Source organism: Cervus elaphus, chromosome 19, assembly GCF_910594005.1.
Source record: "Cervus elaphus chromosome 19, mCerEla1.1, whole genome shotgun sequence".
NCBI classification, from domain to species: Eukaryota; Metazoa; Chordata; class Mammalia; order Artiodactyla; family Cervidae; genus Cervus; species Cervus elaphus.
The window spans coordinates 58,845,582-58,870,472 of record NC_057833.1 but is presented as its reverse complement, the minus strand read 5'-3'; the positions used below and the strand labels follow the sequence as shown (position 1 = coordinate 58,870,472).

At 35.5% G+C, this 24,891-nt stretch overlaps 1 protein-coding gene across 30 annotated transcripts in view; it reads right to left on the bottom strand.

Annotated features, from left to right (window-relative positions):
* Positions 1–24,891, bottom strand: part of ZBTB20 (zinc finger and BTB domain containing 20) — an 848,937-nt gene that overhangs the window by 422,127 nt on the left and 401,919 nt on the right. For 3 of the 30 annotated variants that reach the window (XM_043874116.1, XM_043874111.1, XM_043874120.1), the window contains exon 1: positions 14,416–14,913. The exons of 24 other annotated variants lie outside the window; for them this stretch is intronic. The gene's annotated coding sequence lies outside the window, so the exon portion shown is untranslated. Of the gene's footprint in view, positions 1–5,044; positions 5,102–14,415; positions 14,914–24,891 lie in introns of those variants that run through there. 3 more of the 30 variants (XM_043874113.1, XM_043874096.1, XM_043874105.1) reach the window with 3 other exon arrangements.

Here is a 24,891-nt window from a genome sequence, read left to right as displayed (position 1 = left end):
TCGCCCTTAGTGAAGTGATTTTAAAAGTGTGGGCCCCACCAGCATCACTTGGGAACTTGTTAGAAATGCAAATTATCAGTCCCTACCGCTAGACTCAGAATCAGAAACCCTGAGAGTAGGGCCTAGCACTTTGCATTTTTAACAAGCGGTCCATGTGATTCAGGTCATTTCCAGGTGATTCTGATGTATCTACTTCATCTCTGCGTGTGTGTGTGCTAAGTTGCTTTAGTCATGTCCGACTCTTTGCGATTCTATGGACTGTAGCCCTCCAGGCTCCTCTATCCATGGGATTCTCCAGGCAAGAATACTGGAGTGGGCTGCCATGTCCTCCTCCAGGGAATTTTTCCACTCAAGGATCAAACCTGCATCTCTTACATCTCCTGCATTGGCAGGTGGGTTCTTTACCATTAGCACCACCTGGGAAGTCCGTCTACTTTATAGAGTTGCTCTCTAAGGGCAAAAGGATGTTGTGTTAGTTTTTATTGCTATCTGCTTAAGTCAGAAATCTCAAATTCTCTAGCAGAAACAGAGAAATAATATTACAGTGTACATTAGTTAGATTAATAACCTCATTTCTGAATTTCACTTTGAATGTGTAGATGAGGCACAAGTCAACCAGAGGTTATGCAATTAGCTTAGAGTCAAAGAGAAAGCAAGGAGTAGAGCTGAGAAGGAAACCCCAGAATGAACTTGATTTTAATTCAATCAAACTGTTAAAGTACCAACCACGCACTTTCATCTATAATCACAATGAACCTTTTTATAAACACGTCTCTATCTCTCAGCTTAAAAAAGTATAACAGTAGCTTTTTGGATTTTAAAATGGATTGACTTCTATAATTCTGTGCTAAAGGCAGCTCAAGAAGCAATAAGAAATCACAAGCTTTCTACAGTGAGAAAGTGCAAGTGCCCAGACTTCTGTATGTGTGAAGTACAGACAAGTACTCCCCTTGGTCATGTCACATTTCTGATTATTGCAATGGTGGAAACCATCAGAAATGAAAGTATCTAGTGGTTGAGTTTTCACTGAAACAAATATATATATATATGTATATATATATATATACACACACACACATGTACATATATATATGTATGTATATACATGCATACTTCTACAATACTATTATTTGGATGCTATAAAACATAAAAGGGATTTCAGAAGATGTTTTGGAATATTTTTTTTCCTCTATCCTCCTGTCAGCAGCATTCTATCTTTTCACTGTAATTTATCTGATATAGCTACTAAGAAGCTTGATAGCTTTACATGCAAGGGTGCAGAAAAACAAAGAGCAAGGGAATGGGTTGTTAATGAAATTCTCTGATTGTAAAAAGCACTTTGAAATGATCAGGTGGTAAATAATAATAAGAGGAAATAGGATAAAGTGCTTTGATGCTACAGCAATAGTCACTATATAAATGCAGAAGAGATCAGACATGAATAGAATTTGCATTTTATGCAGCTTCTCTGTGTGTATATAGAATATACAGTTGCTAATTTTTCAACAGTGCTGGTAAAATATTGTTCAAAATCTATTCTTACTATCTTATCGCTTTAAAAGGCATCATATAGAAGGACCCATCTGTCCTAGTGAAATGGTGAATGTATCTAAAGAGGCTAGAGAAAGAGCCTCTTTCACAAGAAAAAAAAAAGAGCCCAAATAAAAGGAGAAAATGAAGAAGAGAAAATAGTAACACTATCATAACAGCTATGGAGACATACACAAAGATGATCTCTGAGAAACATCAGGGACGAATAACTCTGTTAATGTGTGGCCTCTGTGGAACTACAATGAAGATATATGGTCATACACCAAAAATACAGACATGAGCTCTTTCTCTTTCCTGGGCTATTTTTATGATGGTAGTTGTTTTTAAATGAAAACAGGGAGAGGGGAGTTAGAAGTATGGGTTTTTTTTTTATTGTTATTACTGTTACTGTTTACCTTAGCTATATTGCTAACAGAAATTCCATACCAGATACTTCCAACAGTTGCATGATCTCAGTGCTTATCGTGAATTTGCCTTTAATTTTCTTATTTTTTTCCTTAGTACTTGCTCATAACCCAATGCCCATTCATTAAGGTATACCAAAGCCTAGTCCATGGTTACTCTTGAGGAGCTAGAGAAAATGCTAAAAGTTGGAGAGTCTCTTAGTTACAGAGGGAGAGTCTGATTAGAATTCTGAGATAGCAGAGATCTTAATAAAAAGACCACTAGCCAAACAATAGAGCACTGACGATTGAATCAGCCTCAATACACAATTCTTTCCCTCCCTTTGTCCTCTTCCTTTGCGGACCTTTCTGTCTCTAGGATCTTTTCTGTCTCTGGTCATTAAAAAATCCAGATATTTCAAATATCACAAATTTTCAACTTGGAAGAAAACACAAACTTTTTCAGAAAAACCATCTCTGTGTATTCACAAAATTTACACTTATTTCTGGAATAAGGAAATGGACAGAGAATTTCCAACATTAGAAAGGAATAATAATAATATTAATAGTAATAATGAAATTAATAATAATACTTTGGATTCTAGAAGATGTTTTATCACAAAGATTCACAAGTATTAATGGAGACTCCAGAACAAAGAGTTAATTAAGCCAAAGTCAGACTCTCTGGAAAGCTGCAAATGGTCTCAGAACAGACTTTAGTGATAAATAAACACTGGGATTGGGCATAAAAGCATCTCCCTGTCCCTTGTTCTAAAAGTTAATTATTAAACCATATGTTGTTCATGCTGATTTGTTTTACTCAATTCTAGAAACAAGGACATGTCGATCAGATTGCACTGGGCAACTGAACATTTAGTGAAGGCTTTGTGAAGACTGTGTTCTTCCCACTGGTCCTACCCAAAGGGCTTCTATTATCAGACTATCAAGTCTGTGTTGCTATGAAGAATGGAAAGTATCTTCTTTTGAAGAACAAGTTCTTCCTCTACCTGTTTTCTGGTTCTGGTACATTCAACATTTTAAGTGCTTGATCTCTTCCTCATCCCCACTCTTCCCAAACCATTTCCTCTCTTCTACTCTATTCTTTTAATTATTTACAGACTTGCTTGCCTGGACACTTCATTTTAGTAGAAGTTGGCTGATTTTTTTCAGCACCTTTTAGTGGAATGCAATAATAGATGAATAGAGAGGGAATTGGTCTTTATTGTTATTTTTAGGTTTCATATGTGACAGAGATTTTTTTCCCTTTATTGATTTTCCCTGTATACTGTCCACTCTACAGCTTGAAATGGCTACCATGGTATTTGAGAAACTGGTTGTTCTTCACTGTTGAAATCACGTTTTAAAACAGTTTTTGCAAGTCACATTTTACTCGGTTTTAAGGAAAGTTTTGTTTGCTTTCACTTTCTTTGTGGAGTCATGCTGGCAGAGAAACACAGTCTAGAACATTGCTTTTAAATGTGGTATGATTGGGATTATAACGATATTGATTCTGTATTTAAAATTTATTAGATTGAACCATGTGCAGTTAAAAGGAAAAAGAAGTCATAAGACTTTAATATTCTTCACAAATATGAGCACCAAGAGATGCAAATGTTAAAATTAATCAAGCACAACACAACATCCCACCGTTGGAAAGAAATTTTCTCATGTCCAAAATTCATCTGGGGTAGGGCAAGGAGTTGGAACATTTATGTGTGGAATTTTCCTCCATATTTTTGATAACAAATATCTGGGAATGTATCTTAATATTTATGTAATATTATAATACATTTCTGAAAATGATACATTATAGGTTAGAAACAACATGACAGGAAGTTCATTTTGAATATAACCAGGAATAGGAAATTTTCCTACGCTAACCTTCTGGAACTGTTCATTTTCACTTATATTTCCTGGACTCTATGCTGTACAGAGAAGAATAAAAGCTGAACTATGGGATAAAGAAGAAGGGCAAACATAGCCTATGGTATTCAGATTTGTAAAAAGTGGCAATATTTATTTTTTAAAAAACAAGATTTGGGGCTGAGTTTTACAGTAATTTTTGATAAATAAAGCCTCCTGAATTTTCAAAAAGTGTAAGAATGAAACATCTATTTTAAATTTAGAGTATTAAATAATAGTGAAGACATATATCAAAATTGGCAATATCCAGAATTTGAGAGAAGGACATTGAACATTCATTGTGAGTGGAAGAAGGGTGAGCTTGCTGCCTAAGAAAAGCACTCATGATGTATAAACCAAAACTTAGCATCATACAATAAGGCTTTTATATTTTTCTTCTCTGGGGAATATTTGAAGAAAGATGGTTCCAGGGCTCTTGCTACTGTTTTTTGTTTTTTTTTTCTGTTTTTAAGCTAAAATTTCACTCTAAATGCTAGTGAAATTTCCAGAGTTTCTCTTGGAGGTTTTGACCCAAATGAAGTTCAGTGGTTGTGGCAAAGAGATAAACTAAGCCTATCTACACTAACACTCAAGTCCTTGCTCAAAGCAAGGTCTTAGGATTTGGATTGCAAACTGGCAAATTCAATGGTCCAACTGCTCAAGGGCAAATACTAAGTATTAATCTGGAAAGTAAAGATTCTCAATCTTGGCAGGAGGGTAGTCCTACCACTGCTTTACTGTATGTCCAAACTCTAGCTAAATTATATATCTCCACTTGAAATGAACCTGAGAAAAAGGCAATGTCCTACTAAGTGCTATCTCTTTGGTATGTATTTTCCAAACTGTAAACCATGAAGTGCTATATAAAAGCAAAATAGTACTAGTGCCTCATAAGATAAACATATAGATTGATGATGAATGTATTAAAAGTACATTATGTGTTTACTTTATAAAGGTACTAATACTAGTACTACTAATAACAATTCTTCAGAAATTTGGTGGGAGAAAATATCTACAGAATACATTTGCTGAGAAAAATCATCAGATTTCAATTTTGGAGAAAATAACTAGGAGAAGTCACAGGAGACTTTTGAGGGTAAACCTGAAATCCCTGTTCTATGAACCACCCACTTTAAGCTCCAGTTTATTCAGAACTAATAATAACCTGTCTCTTGAAACCAAAGGGAGCAGTAAAGAAAGTTACCTACATTCATGTGCTTCAGCCTTCTGGAGATCAGTGAATCCACAACCTGAAGCTCATATTTCTATAAAAAGGATAACAGTGAAATCTCATCATTACTTTGTTTGCTTTGAGGAAATTGGCTATGCCTCCGATTAAATTATACTACAAACTTCTTTCCCATTACCAAAATGTAAATACATAACCAGGCATAAGAATGTGGTAAAGGAGGAAAGATGAGATTTAGAGTCTTAGAACCTTGGGTGTGTATCCCACTTCCACCCCTTAACAAGTTATTTAACCTCTCTAGATCAAAATTTTCTAATCTATTAAGTGAAGATAATGGTAGCTATCTCACAGGATTGTTTTAAGAATTATATGTAAAATTCTTGGTGCAGAGAGGTCACTCAATAAATGATAGCCAAATCACTGTCTGGAGTAAAACGCAGATAAAATATATTTCACCCGACTGTTGCTCTGTGAGGTAGGTTTGGTGTCCAAGCTACAAAATCCATTAAGCCAAAATAATTTGGTCACTTTAGCAATGCATTTTAGAGATATTTTAAAATGACATTTTCCCAAAGTCAAACTAGCTTATGGCTATATCAAATTGCTGTATTTAAAAGGGAGCTTTATTCAGTTCATAAAATAGTGTATCTAGTTTTGTTCCCCAAATCTAGGATCATAAAGATCTTCCACCAAAGAGGATAAGAGTGACATTTAGAAAAACAAGTTTTTTACAAAAAAACAACCTATAGTAGGAAATGAATGTAGGTTATCAGGATAACAGGAAGTCAAAGCAACATGGAGAAGAAATATGTCCTGCAGATGAAGAAAAATGGAAAGACACTTTACTCCAGAGAGATGGAGTAAAGAACAATCCCAAGCCCTAGAAGCCTGTAGGTTAAAAAGTGATTGAAACTCTGACTCTAAGGTAAGACATAAAGAAAGATTCAAGAGTACCTATCAGTAGAAGAAAAGCAGTGAGAGCAAAATTCCTAGGAACCAGATGCATTTAGGAATAAAGTCCTTAAAAGTGGTCTGCTCCAAGGTAGTGCTAGCTTCAGAAAACACAAATATTGATGGGTTAAATCAGGACCGGAGAAAATATAAAGCCAAATATGGGCAGCTCTGAGGGAAAAAAAATAGGCAGCTTGGGACTCAACTGTCATCACAATTCATTTGTGTTTCACATCCCACTGTTTGTGACATTAACAGAATTTCGAATTTAGCAACGAACTATTTTTGTATTGTGAATATCTGCAGCCATTTTCCATATGTAGCTACCACTGAAACTAGAAATAATAGCCCTATGATCTTTAAAATGCTTCCAATTAATACTATTCAGATTACGGGTCACCTAAGAGTATCTCAAGTTAATTCACTTTTCCTATCATTTGAAATGGAGCATTTTCCCTGCTTTTTATTTGCATTAAGTTCAAATTATTTGACTATGTTAGTAACAGATCTTTTGTTGGCTTTTGCTTTTATTGTCATTCTTCAAAAGATAGAGTTGGTTTTAGAGTTTTTAATTTTATCTTCATTTAACTAAAATAAATAAGGCAGACCTTTTCATAATAGCATTTAAATAGGTAAAATTTATACGCAGCACTTTGTATGTCAAATATTAAGCAAGGCAATTTCAGGTATTAGTATTTGTTATATTGGAATGTATATAACAATTCATATGAATCATATTTATATTTATATATATATTCTACACATAATAGGCTTATATTCATTGTACACAGGGTTTTTCTATCTTATTGTTGTCACTGCCGTTGTCAATGGATATCAATTATCTATCATGCTCCAAGAACTCTTCTAGACACTACACAAACTTACCATGCAATGAGGCCATTATTGCCCCATTTTCTGTTTAAGGACTTAGCCACAAGAAATAATGTATCCATGATTATATAATTTGCAAATAGTGGAGGGAATAACCAAATACATGGCTGTGCAACTACAAAGTCTACTGTACATTTCTGCCTTTCATACTGAGGCAAGCCTACTATTTTATAACGTTAACATAATATGTTGTCAAGATTCCACACAAATGAATTTTTCTAATATATTGTTATTCTACTGTGCAATCTTTCTCTTAAAATCATTTACACTTCTACAAAACATCTACACTGATGTTCATGTGCTTTTCTCTTGCAAATTGTAAATCAATTCAAAATATGTATTTAAGCACCTAACATGTGGCACTGCTAGGCTAGATATTTTTGTTCACTATCACGTTAAAATACAGATTTTGACAATGTAGAAGTCTCTCCTTCCTGAAGATGCCTCATTAGGTCAAGTTATGTTTCTAATCTTTTTCAGTCACTGATGGTATAAAAAATACAGTACTATGTGGAAAACATTAGGGCTTTGGATTTAAAGTTCCTTTAATTAAACAAACCTAGTAAGCCACAAATTGTTGAAACAAAATCTGTAACAGGAAGGACATTTAAGGCAGATTTAAACATCATTTCTATCTAGAAACAGAAAATTAGTCTGCATAATGTCATTTATCTACTGAATTATATTATAATTTTCAGCTATAAATCCAGATTCTTAATGTGTGTCGCAAAGATGATACCTCTGTTCCACCCTCAGTAATAAGTGTGTTTTTAGTTGTTTTGTCAGTAGTGACAATGCAGATGCACTGGACAAAATATGTTTTCAGCAAGTTTCCTTGGCAATGAAAATAACTGTAATAGTAATCAGCATCATAATAATGACAGCACTTACGGAATACTACACTATGTGCCCAGAACTGTGATTAGCACTTTATATGCATTATTTTATTCATTTCTCAAAATATCTTGTGAGGTATATACTGTTAATAATCCAAGTTGACAGAGAAGGACACCAAGACACAGAGAGGCCAAATAACTCACCCAAGGTCACAGAGGCCGAGAAGAAGCAGAGTCAGTGAACCTGACTTTCACACCTCTACCAGGCGAGGGTGACAGCTGGTGCTATGTGTGTGTTCAGGAGAACACGCATATGTGCTCTTTTAGCTACACTAACTCCAGTGGGGACCCAGCTGGTTTGTAATACCAAGGCTGAAGACAGTCAAGAGGAGTTAAAGTTTGAATTGCCTCTATTCATGTTGCCTGCTAATTAAAATGTTCCCTTCTGAGACAACAGTGGCTGGTTGGCATAACCCTGGAACATAATACATGTTCAGAAAGTTTCTTATGAACGTTGACAATGGTTTCTCTCAAGTGCTGAGTTAACCAATGATTTCCACTACTCCCTTTTTTTTAAAAAAATGTAGGTTGTCTTATTGTCTAGAATATTTCCATCATGGATACATATTAGGTGATCACACTTGGATCACACCTTTGTGATCAGGTGAAAAATTAGAAGTTTACTTTAAAAAAATATTTTTATTTTGTTTTACTGTTGTGTTGTTAGTCTAAGTTAACTGAGACTAAGGGATTCCCTGAATCCCTCTGGGAAACTTTTCCTATTGCCTATGCTCTGATCTCTTCTAGGATAGTACTGCATCCTTCATAGAATCTTATCTAGGTACATACATTATTAATCATTTGTCATCTTTACTTTGTTCACTTGAAGATTGACCCTAACTCTTAGAACCCCGGGTGTCTGAAGTACCTAGCATTTAGATCTTAAATAACAAAAACAAAACCCAGGAAACATACACACAAGTAAACAAAAAGATGGAAAAGAAGGGTCTTGTATTTGACCATGTACACATATTGATCCTTATAGTGTGCTTGTTTTCCCCCTTACATTATGTGCAGGTCCCTATGAAAAAAAGCTTCCCACAATAAGTAGAGTCCTGGATTGACTAGCCTGTTCCCCAAAGAAGTCTATAAATGCATCAAGAAATAGATATATTTATACACACATGCACACACACACACAAATATATATATATATATATATATATATATATATATAATGAAATAACATGAATATACTTGTAAGTCATGGAGAGTGCAGCAGGCAATATCTTTAAAATGAATCATATTATACTTACATTACTTTACATTTTACATTTAGTAATTTTATTCACCTTCTAACCCTAATACATTATGTACCCTAATATAGATTTCAGGAAAGTAGAAACTTTATTTATCACTCTATCCCTAAAGTTCCTAGAAGAAAGCATGGCACTAAATACATAGCAAATATATGTTGAAGAGAAGGGAAGGAAAGGAAAAAAGATATGGAAAGTCTCACAATATTTCTCATATTGTTCTGGAAATAATAAAGGGGGAGACTGTCTCCAGTACTTTTCCAGGAAAACATGAATCGTCAATGAAACTGCAAGTTCTATCCTGTTCCTCAGACCAGCTACCAGATTCCTTTATGCATAAAATATCTCATCTAGTCTGTTGATACCAATTCCTGGCAGTAATGAGGCTTTGGAGCAGGGCATTAGGCAGGATCACTCAAGTTCCTCCATATTTTGCCCTACATGCCAACAAGGGAGGCTAGGCTCCAGCATTTCCTATAGGTCAGCTGAGGCCTTAGATGAGGCAGTAGAAAAGGACATGCAAGTCTTCATAACGTCAGGTGCATTTATTTACACATCCCTCTCCTCCTCTCAAAAGGAATCCTAGTATCAAATCACTGATGGACAAGAAAAATGGAATTAGTAGGTCCCCTCCCATTTAAGTACTGGGGGATGCAGTCTATTGCTGAGGGGAAGAAGGAGGAACTGACAACGGTTTCTTGCATTTTGCAGCTTCCAAGTTGTAGCAGGGTTTATTATATAAAATTTCTATCAAGTATCAATTCATACTGATATAATACAATGGAAATCTTCAGTTTTACTCAAGAGAATATTATGTGCAATTCATACTTATCCTAGTACAGAGAAGAAAATATCTTAGTAGTAATAAATTATCCTAGAATATGCATTTTTTCAGATAATGGATGGAGTTGTTCTTTTTCATCTTTGTATCTCTACTACCCAGATGCAACACATGACTTAGCACATAGTAGTTTTCAGTAAATGACAGATAAAAATTTTAAGAACATCTTCCTGTAATGGCGAGATATGACTTTAAGGGTCCAGGCCATCCATCATCACTTAATATGCCTTAGTGTTTTAGTCTGTGTTATATATAATTAGCTCTCATCAACTGTAGAGTGGAAATTCTACCATTTTATACTCATATACTAGAAATTTTAAAATCACAATCTTGTAAGAGTGGTTTTCAAACTTTAGTGTATGCTACTAACCTGGGTAACTTACTAAATTGCAGATCTTCAGACTCTAACCTCAGAGCTTCTAATTCAGAAATTCAGGAATAGGGTCCAGGGATCTTCATTTTGACAAATACCCTAGGTAATTCTGATACAGGTGGTCCTTGGACTACTTACTATGGATTGTACTACAAAGGAAATGTGGGGAAAAAAATCTTTATGCTTCACTTTTTCAATATGGAGAAAAGACAGACCTATTCAATGTGACTTAACCATCAAAATTTCCATGAAAAGACCAGGTAGTTTGCTAAGACTTTTGAAAATGAACCAAGGAAGGACGCAAAGGCAAGAAATATTACATTCAAGCCAGAAAAGGTTCTTTTTAAAACTTCACAAAGACTGACAGTGTGCTTCAAGTAAAAGTAGGAAAAAAAATGGCAGAAGTGCAGCACATTTCAATAACAACTTAGGAAAGCAAAGTTGATTCAAGAGGTTTATTTGATAAGATGTGTTTTAATGGCTATTATAAAAGTAGATGCCTTCTAAATTTTTTATTTATTGTTAAACTACATATGTATACATATGTATATGAGATAATTATTAAAATTTCTCCTGAAATCCCTATTTTCCATAAAATCTTGGTCTTGCCAACGTATCTGCACTAATTGAAGCTTCCCCTTCCTCCTCCCAAGAAACTTCTCGCCTGGGACTGAAAAGAGATTACTATAGTCTATTCCTCTACACATGCCTCACGAAAGTATAACTGCTGATTCTGCCCTGACCTCTAGGTCTCTGTAGCCTATAATTATTTTCAGTGGAAGCTCCCTTAGCACTGAGTTCTCTAAATATTCAGAGTCTGTCATTCTTCAAGAACCTTAGCAGTGAATGATGGAGATTTTTAAATTATTCTTATGAATGTTATAAATTGCATAACTTGTCATGGCTTTCTCTTTGACTTGACTGCATGCAAGTGTAAAGGAAAATGTATAGCACTCCATTGAATGTAGTTTGTGTACCACTTCACTCTTGACTCTATTTTTATATCTTTGCCTTTGTTTATTGTTTCATTTTATTTTTGTCTTTTTTATCTACTTTTACTTTGTGTATTTCACTGTATTACTTGCATCTTTTCCTTTCTCAGTCATTTTAATTCCCTTTTTGGAACTAGATGGTAGAAATAAATGAGAAAAACAAAACAAAGAGTATGTGTGTCTCTGTGTGTATTTATATATATGTGTGTGTGTGAAAGTTGCTCAGTTGTGTCCAACTCTTTGTGACCCTATGGACTGCAGCCTGCCAGGTTCCTCTGTCCATGGAATTCTCCAGACCAGAATACTGGAGTGAGTAGCTGTTACCTTCTCCATGGGATCTTCCTAACCCAGGAATCAAACTGGGGTCTCCTGCATTGCAGGCAGATTCTTTACCAACTGAGCTACCAGGGAAGCCCATATATACATATATACACACACACACATATATATATAAAAAACTCACCTAAAATATAAAATAAAAACTAGCCTTTTGAAATAATGGAAATATTTTATAGTCTTTGGGCTAATAAATTCATTTGATTATTTGCAGGACTGCAATATAGAGAGGCATAAAATTAAAATTACTACTATGAGAATATCCACGTGAATTTGAACATAGGTATTTTTGGCACCAGATCGTTAATTCTGACATCCTTCAGTTCTGAAAGCCAACTATAGCTGTGTTAAAATCTGTGTGTTCAGTCTTTTAGACTGACTGTATTAAAAAAAAAAAACAACAAGAAACAACCAAATCCTAGGTTTAATCAGCCTAACAAGGTTTGTAATTTATATTTTTTCTTTTAAAAATTGTAAATGCATGTACATAAGTATATATGCATAATTATTTACTTATATGAATCTTCCATACATATATATGTATATATCTTAAAATTTTCAATGAAACTCTTTAGTCCTTTGCCTCCACTGTTACTTTTTTAAATAATTTTCATTAAGCAACAAACAGTGATAAGTCATTTCAACAATGAAAGCCTTTATTCAAAATGGGTTTAGTCTATTTTCTGTATTTCCTCTGATAATGATCCAGCTAGTCTCAGACTGATTCTGCTAACAACTCAGGGAAGTTAGAAGAACTCTAATTGGGCACTGGACATCTCAACAATGACACTCATTTTAATTTGTCCTTATCTAACATCTTTGGGCTGAAATATTATTGTGTTGAGACCCAAATATGATTTTTGTTCTTATATTTATTTCTGGATCTCATATCCTTTCAGATATCAAAAGAATACAGCACCATGCAGGAATAATGCCAAGTTGCCCTTGTTTATTCCATTCCACCCCTCATCATGGGCACCAATAGTTGATTGATACTTGGAATACATCACAACTGGATTACAGATATGCTCTTTAGTCTGACCTCCACTTGTCTCTTGCAACTCATTTGTAGACAGTCCAGAAGCTAGCAGCTGGATTTCATTTTTATTCCAGCAGTCACCATTTTATAATGTTTCCTCAGTTCACTGTGAGTTTCACTATTGATAAGTCAATCCAAAACTCTAAGAGGCATTTAAATGGAGTGAGTTAAATGAGAGGGAAAATATTACCATTAACTTGCAATAGGTTCATGTCAGTCAACTACATTTTGCCATTGACTCCCCATACATCAAAATGGTGTAATGATACAATTCTCCCACAGAAGAACTAATGAAATACTTAGCAAAAGTAAGTGGTTACAAAGCACTTTTTAAAACAAAAGTGCTGTATTTTTTTAAAAAAAATCTTGTACAGAACTCTGGTTCAGTTTCTGAGCCTTTCCAAGTCCTCATAATTCTGTGGTATTCATAATAAAGCAGGCAGATGGTTTAGTCTCTGAACATATGCTTTAAATGCCCCCTTTGCTATTTGAAAATAATGGACCAAATTGTGCCCTCACATAGTCACAAGAAACTTTAAGAGGGCTGCCTTTTGAAATTTGAGGACAGAATGTTATCCAGTGGGAATTAAACCTTTAAAAAATACACTTTCTAAACTTTCTTCTGAGCTCTATTCTTCATATTAAGAGAAGTCATTTTTTAATAAAATAGATATGGTAAGGAAAAATTGTAGCCAGCACAATATTGCATGGTTCAGGAATAGAGTAGAAGGTAAAATAAAAGTTAAATTTTACATTTTTAAATTCTGATTGTCTAAAAACATGATAGTCATCTGATTTAATTTTTGAGTGATTGCCAGACCTTCCACTTCTATTATTATTACTATTATTCTATCTTGTAGATGTTTTATTGTTAAAGCACTTTGTAATTATTAATTAGTTAATTTAGTTTAAATTATGTTTATACCTTTGTTTTAAATCCATGTTATTCATAGTTATTACAATCCTCAAATGCTATTTTGCCAGCCAGTTACTCTCATTTCAAAAACAGTTTGTTGTCAATGAAAGCACATATTCCAGGATTTCACAGAATATGAAATTCAGTGGATATATGTGTTTTGATAATGTTGTTCACTTAACCCAGCTGTATTAGCAATACACCTCTGTTTCTTAAGTCAGTATTTTATACATAAAATGAGCCTTCATTTTCACACTCATGTTTTTATGTATTTAAATAAGTCTTTAACCTAGTCTCACTTATCTTAAAATGTCCACGAATCTCAGTAGTCTGATCAACACTTCAGATAAAAAGACCACACAGTTGACAATAAGGACACTCTGGTTATTACAGAAGCCCGAAGTTTAAGTAACTATTCCGGAACTGTAATGTCCCTTTAGAAATTCTGAACAAGGACTAGCTTGGTGCTAATATAAAACAGAGTTTACTCTGAAAAATAAAAGCAATAGTTGTACCCAAACATGTTTGGGATGCTCCTAAACAGATCATAATTAATAATATTGAGAATAATAAGAGTCTTAAATCAAGTGATAATTTTATACAAATATCCACAAATATCTGAGCAAAGTTTATAACTATTATTGGGGCAAAGCATTAACATACTCCTGCTGATAAAGACACAAAGTAACTCTGAGAAACCTCCCTCCTTCTCATTTCTCTAACTTTCACAATAAATGCAGCACTGAAACTAAACTCTCAGTCAAGGCAGAAATACGCCGAGCAGTATTTCAATAAACAACAAATTGATTTTTAAAAACCCACCAGATTAAACATTTCCCCCATTTTCCCCTTGCTTCCCCTTGTTGTTTCACTTTCCATGCACACATAACCGCACTTACCTGCACAAGTCTGAAACATCAGTCTAGGTAATTTTTTTGAAATGTACTCTGTACCGATGCATTTTTCTGTGTTTCTTTCTAACCCTCGGGAATGTTAAGAATTTAGGAAGAGAGCCACAGCTTAAGAGAGCAATTATTTGCCAGTAAATACTCAATTTGCTTGTCCTGTGATTTTTCTTCTAACTTGCATATTCAATAATCCGTCCCTGACTGCGTCACAAGCACAAAAAGTCTTTTCTCCAAAGGAGAACACTTTCGCCAATCAACCTTCAGCCATGCCAGGGCACAGCTAGTCAGGGTGATTTGTTAGCTTTAATTAATAATTCCTCACGCTGGCCATTTTAACAAATAACGCAGTGAGCCTGGGACGCTAGAAGGCTATGATTCAGGCCGATAAAACTACAGTGGAAAGATGTGGGGAGGGTGTGTGTGGGGGTGGAATTCAGACGTCGTTTATAAACACCTCGAATCATGCTCTTTCGGTTTACAATATAGAGGACATCTCCACTGAATTACCACGTATGTCCACCAGTTTGTATTCAGATGGGAGCCATATGTTCCTCCACTTTATCTGCTAAGGCCCCCTCAGTGCCAACACAGTCATCGGGCAGACAACATTTACAAAAGAGGTCTCTAGCCTCCAGATTGCAAAAGTTTACTGCAAGGTGAAGTTGAGAAATCAGACATATACAGCACTTCTCAGTGAGCTTGTGTAACAGTCTAGAAACACAGAGGTAAGAATTATTGAATGTCAGATTTGCTGTCACGAGGCTGCCTGATACTGGGCATTTCATTTAGTCTTTTTATTTTTAAATCTCATACCTCAAAACAGTTAACAATAATGGCTGACTTATTCACGCATTCCACAAACATTTATTGAGTCCTAACAATATGCCAAGCACTGTATTAAATGCTGAGAACTTTTTTGAAAGTAAGATTTTTATTCTTCTAGTTAACTGAAACAATCCATGGATTTATTATGTAACATACAGATAATGTGCTTGACCAAAGCCACCAAACAGGCAGTGTGTGAATGAAACTAAGGATTCAAAATACTGTATGGTTCAGTCAAACAATCAATACTTGACAGCACACTTGTGTCCATGACAAAAGTGATGCTCAAAGTAAAAACAAAGAATAAGAAAAGGTAAAAAAAAAAAAAAAGAGTTTTTTCAAACATTAGAAAATTTCCCTCAAAGTGACCAGAACATTCAGAGATATATCAATCTGTTTATAAGGAATGTTAAAAGGTTCATAAGCACTTAAAGAATATGCAAAGATATAGGACATTCTATTCATGCCGTGATCTAATATGTGTGTGTGTGTATGTATGTGACTGAAAGCATCAGTTTATTGGATATATATTTATTGAGCACCCTACTCAATTCTAGGAACTGAATAATACTATGTATCGAGAGATAAATAAAACACAGTTTCTGTCTTCAAGAAGCTCACAATTTAGCCACCAGACTCAAAAAGGGAAAATCTAAACATAAAACTACAGTACAAGATAGCAAAAGGAATGACATAAATATGCATAAATGTAATGAGGCAGGGCTTCTAGAAGTGATCCATGGGCTGTTTCGAAAGGTAGAGGGGTAACATCATCGGTAGGGGAATATTCTAAGCAGAGCAAACCTTTGAACCCTTTCTAAAACTTTCATTAGAATTAGATTAGCAGTTATTTAGAAACTATGATATTTAGAGCATGATAAAGTCAGGTACATAATCACAAAACATTTTAGGATTTTAAAATCAATTTCTTAAGAAAAAAGATTCCCTATATTGTAATATCTTGACATCATCAGAAAAGTAAGCAGTGCCTCCATAACTGGTACCAATAGTGACTGTGTACGTCATTCTTACTTTCAGTGTGTTTCAGTTGTCTTACGCAAATAAGCAGCATTCCCAACATATACTGACTGTTTTTTTCAGCCATTCTCTTCTTTTACTATGTACAAACTTAGATACAATTTCTGTTTTCATTGTACCATAAGAGAAATCATATCTGTATGGCTAGTAAGGGAGGGGGAAAACCTATTTCCATTTAATGGTCACATGTATAACTCTAACCAGACAGTTTACGCTATACAGTACTAAGGCAGAAGATGTTGAAGAAAAGAAATGATACCCTAATACCAAAAAAGCTCTTTCAGAGCTAGGAAATGCTCTTGAAAATTGCATAGAGTTCTTTTTTTTTTTTTGCATAGAGTTCTTAATGACATTAAACACTTTGTTTTATACTAAACTCAACAGTGAGACAGCCACCAGAATACCGTATTTACCATAAATCATTAACAGCTAGCCAATTTGGAGAACTGATATAATTTATTAATTTATTCAGCACATATGTATGGAAATACTGATATCTACCAAGTGCTTACCAGTTATTGTTTCATTTTTATTTCTGTAATAATTATATCTAATAAGTTTACCATTTATTGAGTGCTTACTATATGCTAGGAACTGTTCTAAGGACTTTACATATATTATCTCATTTAATCCTTACAATATAATGAAGTAGGTACTATTACCATCTCCAATTAATAGGTTATGAAACTCACAAGTGGTAAAACTGGATATGCACTATGTGGATTCATTTTAAATAATGAGACCAGTGCCACTAATACCCATACACCATCAGTTTCATTACTTGATAGTTACTTGGTCACATATAATATTTATGTCATTACTTTTAATCTAGAAAAATTAGGGTAGTTTTAAGGTTAATTTGAGAATTAAGCTAAACTCCTGTATCTAATGAGAGACATGTCTCAAAATAAGACTGGAAAATATAATTTATTATACCAATAGGCTAGCACTGCGGGACAAACTGACAGCTAGCTTGAGTTAGGCATGTTTTAGATGATGGAAACTAGCATTACATCACATGCTATGACAGCCCCCCTCTCCCTTATTAAAACTTCTCAGAGTCTCAGAATATAATTCAGAATCGTATACACCTTTACAAGAAGAATGAGATAATGGTCTAAAAAGTGAGAGGAAGACTGAGTCAGAAAGGCTTAGGTTTGAATCCTAGCTCGGCCACTTACTAGGTGTATGCCATATATCAAATTAACTAGGTTCTTTGAGGCTCAAATATCTTATCTCTAAAATAGTTTGTTGTGAAGATTAAAGGAGATAATGTACCTAGGATACAAAGCATAGAAATTAGCCCAGAATAGGTGTACAATATATGGTATTTGAAGCGTTCAGAGCTAAAGCTTATCACATACAACTAAAGTTTACTGTTTTGGAATCAAATGACACAGGTAATATCTAAGTCTGCCTTAGACAATACACGTAAATAAGACTTAGCTAAAACAAAATGGACTTGGTAGTCTGGTAGAAATCCCTTTGAGAATGTTAATAATATAGCTGAAATGGTGGTGCTTAAGAAAACAGAAAAGTGAAGTAAAAGTCTCTCAGTCATGTCTGACTCTTTGTGACCCCATGGACCATACAGTCCATGGAATTCTCCAGGCCAGAATACTGAAGTGGGCAGCTGTTCCCTTCTCCAGAGGATCTTCCCAACCCAGGGATCAAACCCAGGTCTCCTGCATTGAAGGTGGATTCTTTACCAGCTGAGCTGCCAGAGAAGAGTTGACCCACAAAATAGAGATAGATAACACAAGAATTTACCAGTTAATTATAGAGAAAAAAACATTAATTTTCCAAGTTATTAATACAATGCTACATTTTATTTCATGGAGATGTAAAAACTTATTTGGGACTCAGTGGGGAGAGTACAGAACTCAGTACAGTCATAAGCTCTCCCCTGACCAACCCGATGACACTGTTTACTAACTACCAGTTAACCACCAGCATTCTCAAACTTCAGGCGCCCTGATGCCCTTTCCACATACTTTCTTCTCACTTGACCTTGATTTAGCCCAACCATCTCCAGTATTGTATAGCTCCAGTGAGCTAAAGTGTAGAGTAAATATTAACGGAACACGCATTTACTGATGGTGATGAAGCTGGACGTAGGTGAAATGGGGTATTATTTCACAGAAGGGGTCATTGGAGGGGCTTCAAGAAGGCTCTTCTCATTTACTTGAATGGGTAAGTATCATTTCTCCTTTGAGGATTTCTTTGGGATAAGCGACTGCCTGGATCCTCTATTATTGGTTCTTATTCGATGGCCTCTAGCTGAGATCATCAGATGGGGAAATCAGCAGATCAATTAAAAAGTATAGGAACAAAAAAAAAAAGAAAGTATAGGAACTTTCTGAGCCACACTAGCCTGAGTGAGATATCCCGGGTCAGAGCTTTCTAGAATCTGTTTATTTCTCAGCTGGAACTCCTAATTGGTAGAACATAGAAGCATAGAAGGGGCTTCCCTGGTGGCTCAGATGGGAATGAATCAGTCTGCGATGCAGGAGACCAGGGTTCCATCCCTGGGTCAGGAAGATACCCTGGAGGAGGGCATGGCAACCCACTCCAGTACTGTTGCTTGGAGAATCCCATGGACATAGGAGCCTGGTGGGTTACAGTCCATGGGGCTGCAAAGAGTTAGACACAACTGAGCAACTAACTCTCTCTTTCTCTCTCACACACACACAGAAGCATGGAAGATGACTACTTCATGTATTCTTTCCTGGATAATAGGTTTGATAACAACAATTTAGTAAAATTCTGGCCAGACTGGATCTCTATTGCCTAATTCTCCAGGCTTATTGAGGGAAAATTAATCCTCTAGTTAAAAATGATTACAAGCAGATATTATTATTGGGAAAAGATTGAAGGAGAGAGGAGAAGGGAATGACAGAGGATGAGATGGTTGGATGGCATCACCGACTCAATGGATATGAGTTTGAGTAAACTCTGGGAGTTGGTGATGGACAGGGAGACCTAGAGTGCTGCAGTCCATGGGGACACAAATAGTCAGACACAACCAAGCAACTGAAATGAACTGAGACATTCTTATAGAAACATTTCAAAACTGATACTATTTTATATATATTTATATCATTTTCCCAAATAAAGTCCATATACTTTATGGTTTCTAGACTTATGCATTTTTATATAAATACCTAATATCTAACTGCTTTACTAAGTGATAACTAGATAACAAAGGAGGGGAAAGGTGATTTAATCCCAGTTTCAAATTTAGAATTCTGTTGAAACAAGAATTTTAGAAATATTCATAAATTGTTAAGTGGTAGTCAGTATATTTGTCTGTGTTAGGTTGAGATTAAAACCTTAAATTTCTCAAAAGGTCCTTGTCACTTGAGGCATTACTTTTTCAATGAAAGTCTCCAACCTTTACAAATGTGAAAATTGGGATTCCCTGAAGGAGAAAAATATTTCTTGTCAGAAAACTCGTCATGGCTAAGTTCACAGAGGGAAGGAGTCCAAGATCTTATCAGCTTTCCTGTGACCTTGATATGTGATTTGCTAAAAGTCATTAATATCCCCTTGCATGTCAATTTCCTTCTCTTTATCTATGATACAAAAATATTATCAAGATAATGTGGAGAAAATATTTTGATCATCTCATAGAGTATATGCTAAAGCCCAGAGTATCCAAATGATACTATCAGTATCAAGTGGAGAGAAGGACATCAACACCTATATCATCTCAAATAACCTATTTAGTACCTCAGCTTTTTGCTTTTTTTTATGCTCTAAAATGAGCATAGTCATGTTTATACTTTTATCAAATAATATATTAGAATAGATAAACTTGCGTAATCTGTGAAAACTTTTCAATAAAATTTCACATAATGTAAAAAAAAATGACCAATATAATCAAGTCACCAAACTGATTTTCAAATATATTAGAGGAATTGATTTTAAAATATCAAGGCATAAGATGAATTAAATATTTCTAAGCATATTCATATATTTATTAAGGAAGACTCTTTCTAAGACGGGAAGTAATACTGCCTTTTATTTGAATGGCTGGCTGCATTTTAGGATGGATCTAAGATCTTAGTAACAAGAAAGCCGAATCAGGGAAAGCAATTTTTAGCAGACTGTTGAATGATATATAAAGTAAAATATATTCACTAATAGGTCACAGAAATCTTACACAAGCTTTTAGAACAAGAACTGCTTAAGCAGCTTTTTGTATTTGGCAAAGTCATGTTCCTGCACTGTCCTCTCACAACCTCCTCCCACTTCTCATTTTTTTGTTCTATAATGGTGGGAGTAATGACAAAAGGGTGGGGCAAAACAAACAGAGGCAGTCACTGTGGCAGGAGCCACTCCAAAGATCAAACAGCCACTTTGGCTCTGGCTGCAAGAATTGGACCCACACTGGAGTGGGTGCTCATTAGCACGATGCCCTGAGAACCACATGGGCCACAGCTGGTAGGTCAGCACCTGGGGTTACAGGCCCCTTACCCTGCCAGGTAGAACTGCCTGCTAAGAACTGAGAGTGTACCTTTCCTTACCCGCTCACAGCATTGTGTTTCAACACAATTCTGCACTTCCACTATGTTTGCTGAAAAACCTCAGTGGGATAGACACTATACAAAAGCATAATTCTGTTCTACTAATTTCACATCTACTACTAATTTCAGTATGGGGAACCCAGATTTTCCTATACTAATGGGTAGATTCTTGGCTAAGTGGTAGACAAGATAATTCAATTTCTAATATTTTCATAAACATATTGCTTTAACTTTAATAACTGTCTTGAAAAAAATAATACATTAATACCTCTAATTACCCAGCCATCTCATATTCGCCTATAAGTATATCATGATTTAACATGGTCAATAACTCAGATAAAAGAAAATACAGAGTCCTTAAGAAACTAAAACAAACAAAGATGTCATAAAGCACACACAATTGTTCAAACTTATCTTTATTCATCAATGAGTCTTTAACTTGGAACCTATATATTCTTCCTTAATACCCAGTAGCATCAGCTATCTGGGTCTTTCATTCATATTACATAGAAAGATGGGTTACTTCCAGAAGAAAGCACAATGGGAACTGGAAGAAATAACCACTCTGTGCCTTTGAATGAAGAGGAAACAGAGGAGGTGAGGGACGAAGTATTCAAGGTTAAGAACTACGTACAGTTTGCAAACATACAGATAATTGTGTCCAACAGATATCAAAGTAATAGAGCTCTACACAGAAATATTTACATTTCCTCTGGTTTGAACTATAGTCCCTTAAAATTCATGTGTTGAAGTTCTAACCCACAATAATTCAGAATGAGAATTTATTAGAAATAAGGTCATTGTAGATATAATTAACTAAGATGAGGTCATATTGGAGTAGACTGGAACCCTAATCCAATTTGATCAGTGTCTTTATAAAGGGGGATTTTGGACACAGACGTGAACATGGGGAGAACACTACCTGAAGATGATGGCAGAGATGAAAGAGATGCTTCTACAAGTCAAAGAACACCAAAGATTGCCAGCAAACAATCAGAAGTTAGGTAAGAGGGATGGTACAGATTTCTTCTCAGAACCCTCAGAAAAAATCAACCCTGCTGATTTTACTCAACAGAACTCTGACACTTTTGTTGTTTAAGGCATCCTGTTTTTTTTTTTCCATTTTATTTCCCATTTTATAGTTGAGAAAACTGAGCTTTAAAGTAGCAGGCACAGGAATACATAGTAAACAGTGGAAGCAGGATATAAACATACATGTTATTCCAGAGCCCTAGTTCTTTTTTTTTTTTTTTCATTTATTTTTATTAGTTGGAGGCTAATTACTTTACAACACTGTAGTGGTTTTTGTCATACCTTGACATGAATCAGCCATGGATTTACATGTATTTCCCATCCCGATCCCCCCTCCTACCTCCCTCTCCACCCGATCTCTCTGGGTCTTCCCAGTACACCAGCCCTGAGCACTTGTCTCATGCATCCAACCTGGGCTGGAGATCTGTTTCACCCTTGATAATATACATGTTTTGATGCTGTTCTCTCGAAACATCCCACCCTCACCTTCTCCCACAGAGTCCAAAAGTCTGTACATCTGTGTCTCTTTTTCTGTTTTGCATATAGGGTTATCGTTACCATCTTTCTAAATTCCATATATATGCGTTAGTATATTGTATTGGTCTTTATCTTTCTGGCTTACTTCACTCTGTATAATGGGCTCCAGTTTCATCCATCTCATTAGAACTGATTCAAATGAATTCTTTTAATGGCTGAATAATATTCCATGGTGTGTATGTACCGCAGCTTCCTTATCCATTCGTCTGCTGATGGGCATTTAGGTTGCTTCCATTTCCTGGCTATTATAAACAGTGCTGCGATGAACATTGGGGTGCACATGTCTCTTTCAGATCTGGTTTCCTCGGTGTGTATGCCCAGAAGTGGGATTGCTGGGTCATATGGCAGTTCTATTTCCAGCTTTTTAAGGAATCTCCACACTGTTCTCCATAGTGGCTGTACTAGTTTGCATTCCCACCAACAGTGTAAGAGGGTTCCCTTTCCTCCACACCCTCTCCAGCATTTATTGCTTATAGACTTTTGGATAGCAGCCATCCTGACTGGCGTGTAATGGTACCTCATTGTGGTTTTGATTTGCATTTCTCTGATAATGAGTGATGTTGAGCATCTTTTCATGTGTTTGTGAGCCATCTGTATGTCTTCTTTGGAGAAATGTCTGTTTAGATCTTTGGCCCATTTTTTGATTGGGTCATTTGTTTTTCTGGATTTGAGCTGCAGGAGTTGCCTGTATATTTTTGAGATTAATCCTTTGTCTGTTGCTTCGTTTGCTATTATTTTCTCCCAATCTGAGGGCTGTCTTTTCACCTTGCTTATAGTTTCCTTTGTTGAGGCATCCTGTTTGTGGTACTTTGTTACAGCCCTAGGAAACTAGTACAGTAATGATGATCACAGAATCATTATGTAAACGTTAACTCATGTTTGCAACACTTTGAGAAGGTTGAAAAATATAAGATTCACTTCAGAAAAACTCTCATTGATATAAATAAACTCTTTCATGTTTGATGATCAATATAAATGAAACATACAGTTTTCAATTTCTGCTAATGCATTGAGATATTGCCACCTTTACTAACAAGACAAAGTGATATGCGCTCTTCAGAAGATATTAAAGAGTCCCCAACCCTGAAGAGAAGCATTTTGATTAACAAGGCAAATAAATTTGAATTTATTTTTATTATTACATAGCCCAATGAGGTTGGGATGGTTACATAGAGAAATTATTGGTAGAGAAGAGAATGGCTACTTAGAAGAGATCAACTAAGAAATGCAATTTGAGTCTAGGCCAAAACTAGGAGACACTTGTCCAGATGAGACGTTACAGATATTTTAAGTATGAGGGATACAGGGGCAAAGTAAGAAGACTGAGGCAAAGCAAGAGAAAGAAGGAAGGGATGGAACAATAGTGGAGGAAAATGAGAGAAGTAGTTGGTATTGAGAGCAAAACAATCTGAACTAGGAGGAGAAAATGATAAAAAGTCTTACAGATGTAAAGAAAGACAAGAGAGGGTAGCATTCCTGTGTTCTGAACAAAGAGTTAAAAACATCTAGTGCAAGAATTAAGCTTTCTTTAAAACTAGTGCTCTGAATGCTTTTGTGTGAAAAAGAAAGACTGTACTTTTATTTTTCTTTAAAGGTTCAATAGTGGAATGGAAACTTTTTTTCCTTTAAGTGTAAGCTAAGCAGTTATGGCAGGTAGGTCAAGGAAGAAATACTTCATGGAACAGGAAGCCATAACTTTATACAATGTGTTCTCTGGAGAAGTTACAAAAAAGTACAAAATAGTTCCACAGAGTTTGTTTGTTTTGTTAAGTAGCTTTAAAATCCTACCTCTCCTAATTGTTCTTAACATTTTATTCAGCCAATTATCAATTTAATTTAGGGAAAGAAAAATCAACTTGACTTTTTTGACAGCCAAGTCAATCCAACTGGAAAATTCTAATCCTACAAGAATAGGGCAGAGGGAAAACTCTGCCTAGCAACATTTTCAATTGTCAACAAAAATTCATGATATTACAATCATCTTTTTCTTCCTTTCTCAAAATCATTTCCTCTAAAGAAATTAATGATGGTACAATGAGATTCTTGGGTAAAATGAAAAAGTGAAGAGAGTCATTCAGTCTTTAAGGTAATAGGAAGTTCTTGTTCAGTTCAGTTCAGTTCAGTTGCTCAGTCGTGTCTGACTCTTTGCGACCCCATAAATCACAGCACACCAGACCTCCCTGTCCATCACCAACTCCCAGAGTTTACTCAAACTCATGTCTATCAAGTCGGTGATGCCATCCAGCCATCTCATTCTCTGTCGTCCCCTTCTCCTCCTGCCCCCAATCCCTCCCAGCATCAGGGTCTTTTTCAATCAGTCAACTCTTTGCATCAGGTGGCCAAAGTACTGGAGTTTCAGCTTCAGCATCAGTCCTTCCAATGAACACCCAGGACTGATCTCCTTTAGGATGGACTGATTGGATATCTTTGTAGTCAAAGGGACTCTCAAGAGTCTTCTCAAACACCAAAGTTCAAAAGCATCAATTTTTCGGTGCTCAGCTTTCTT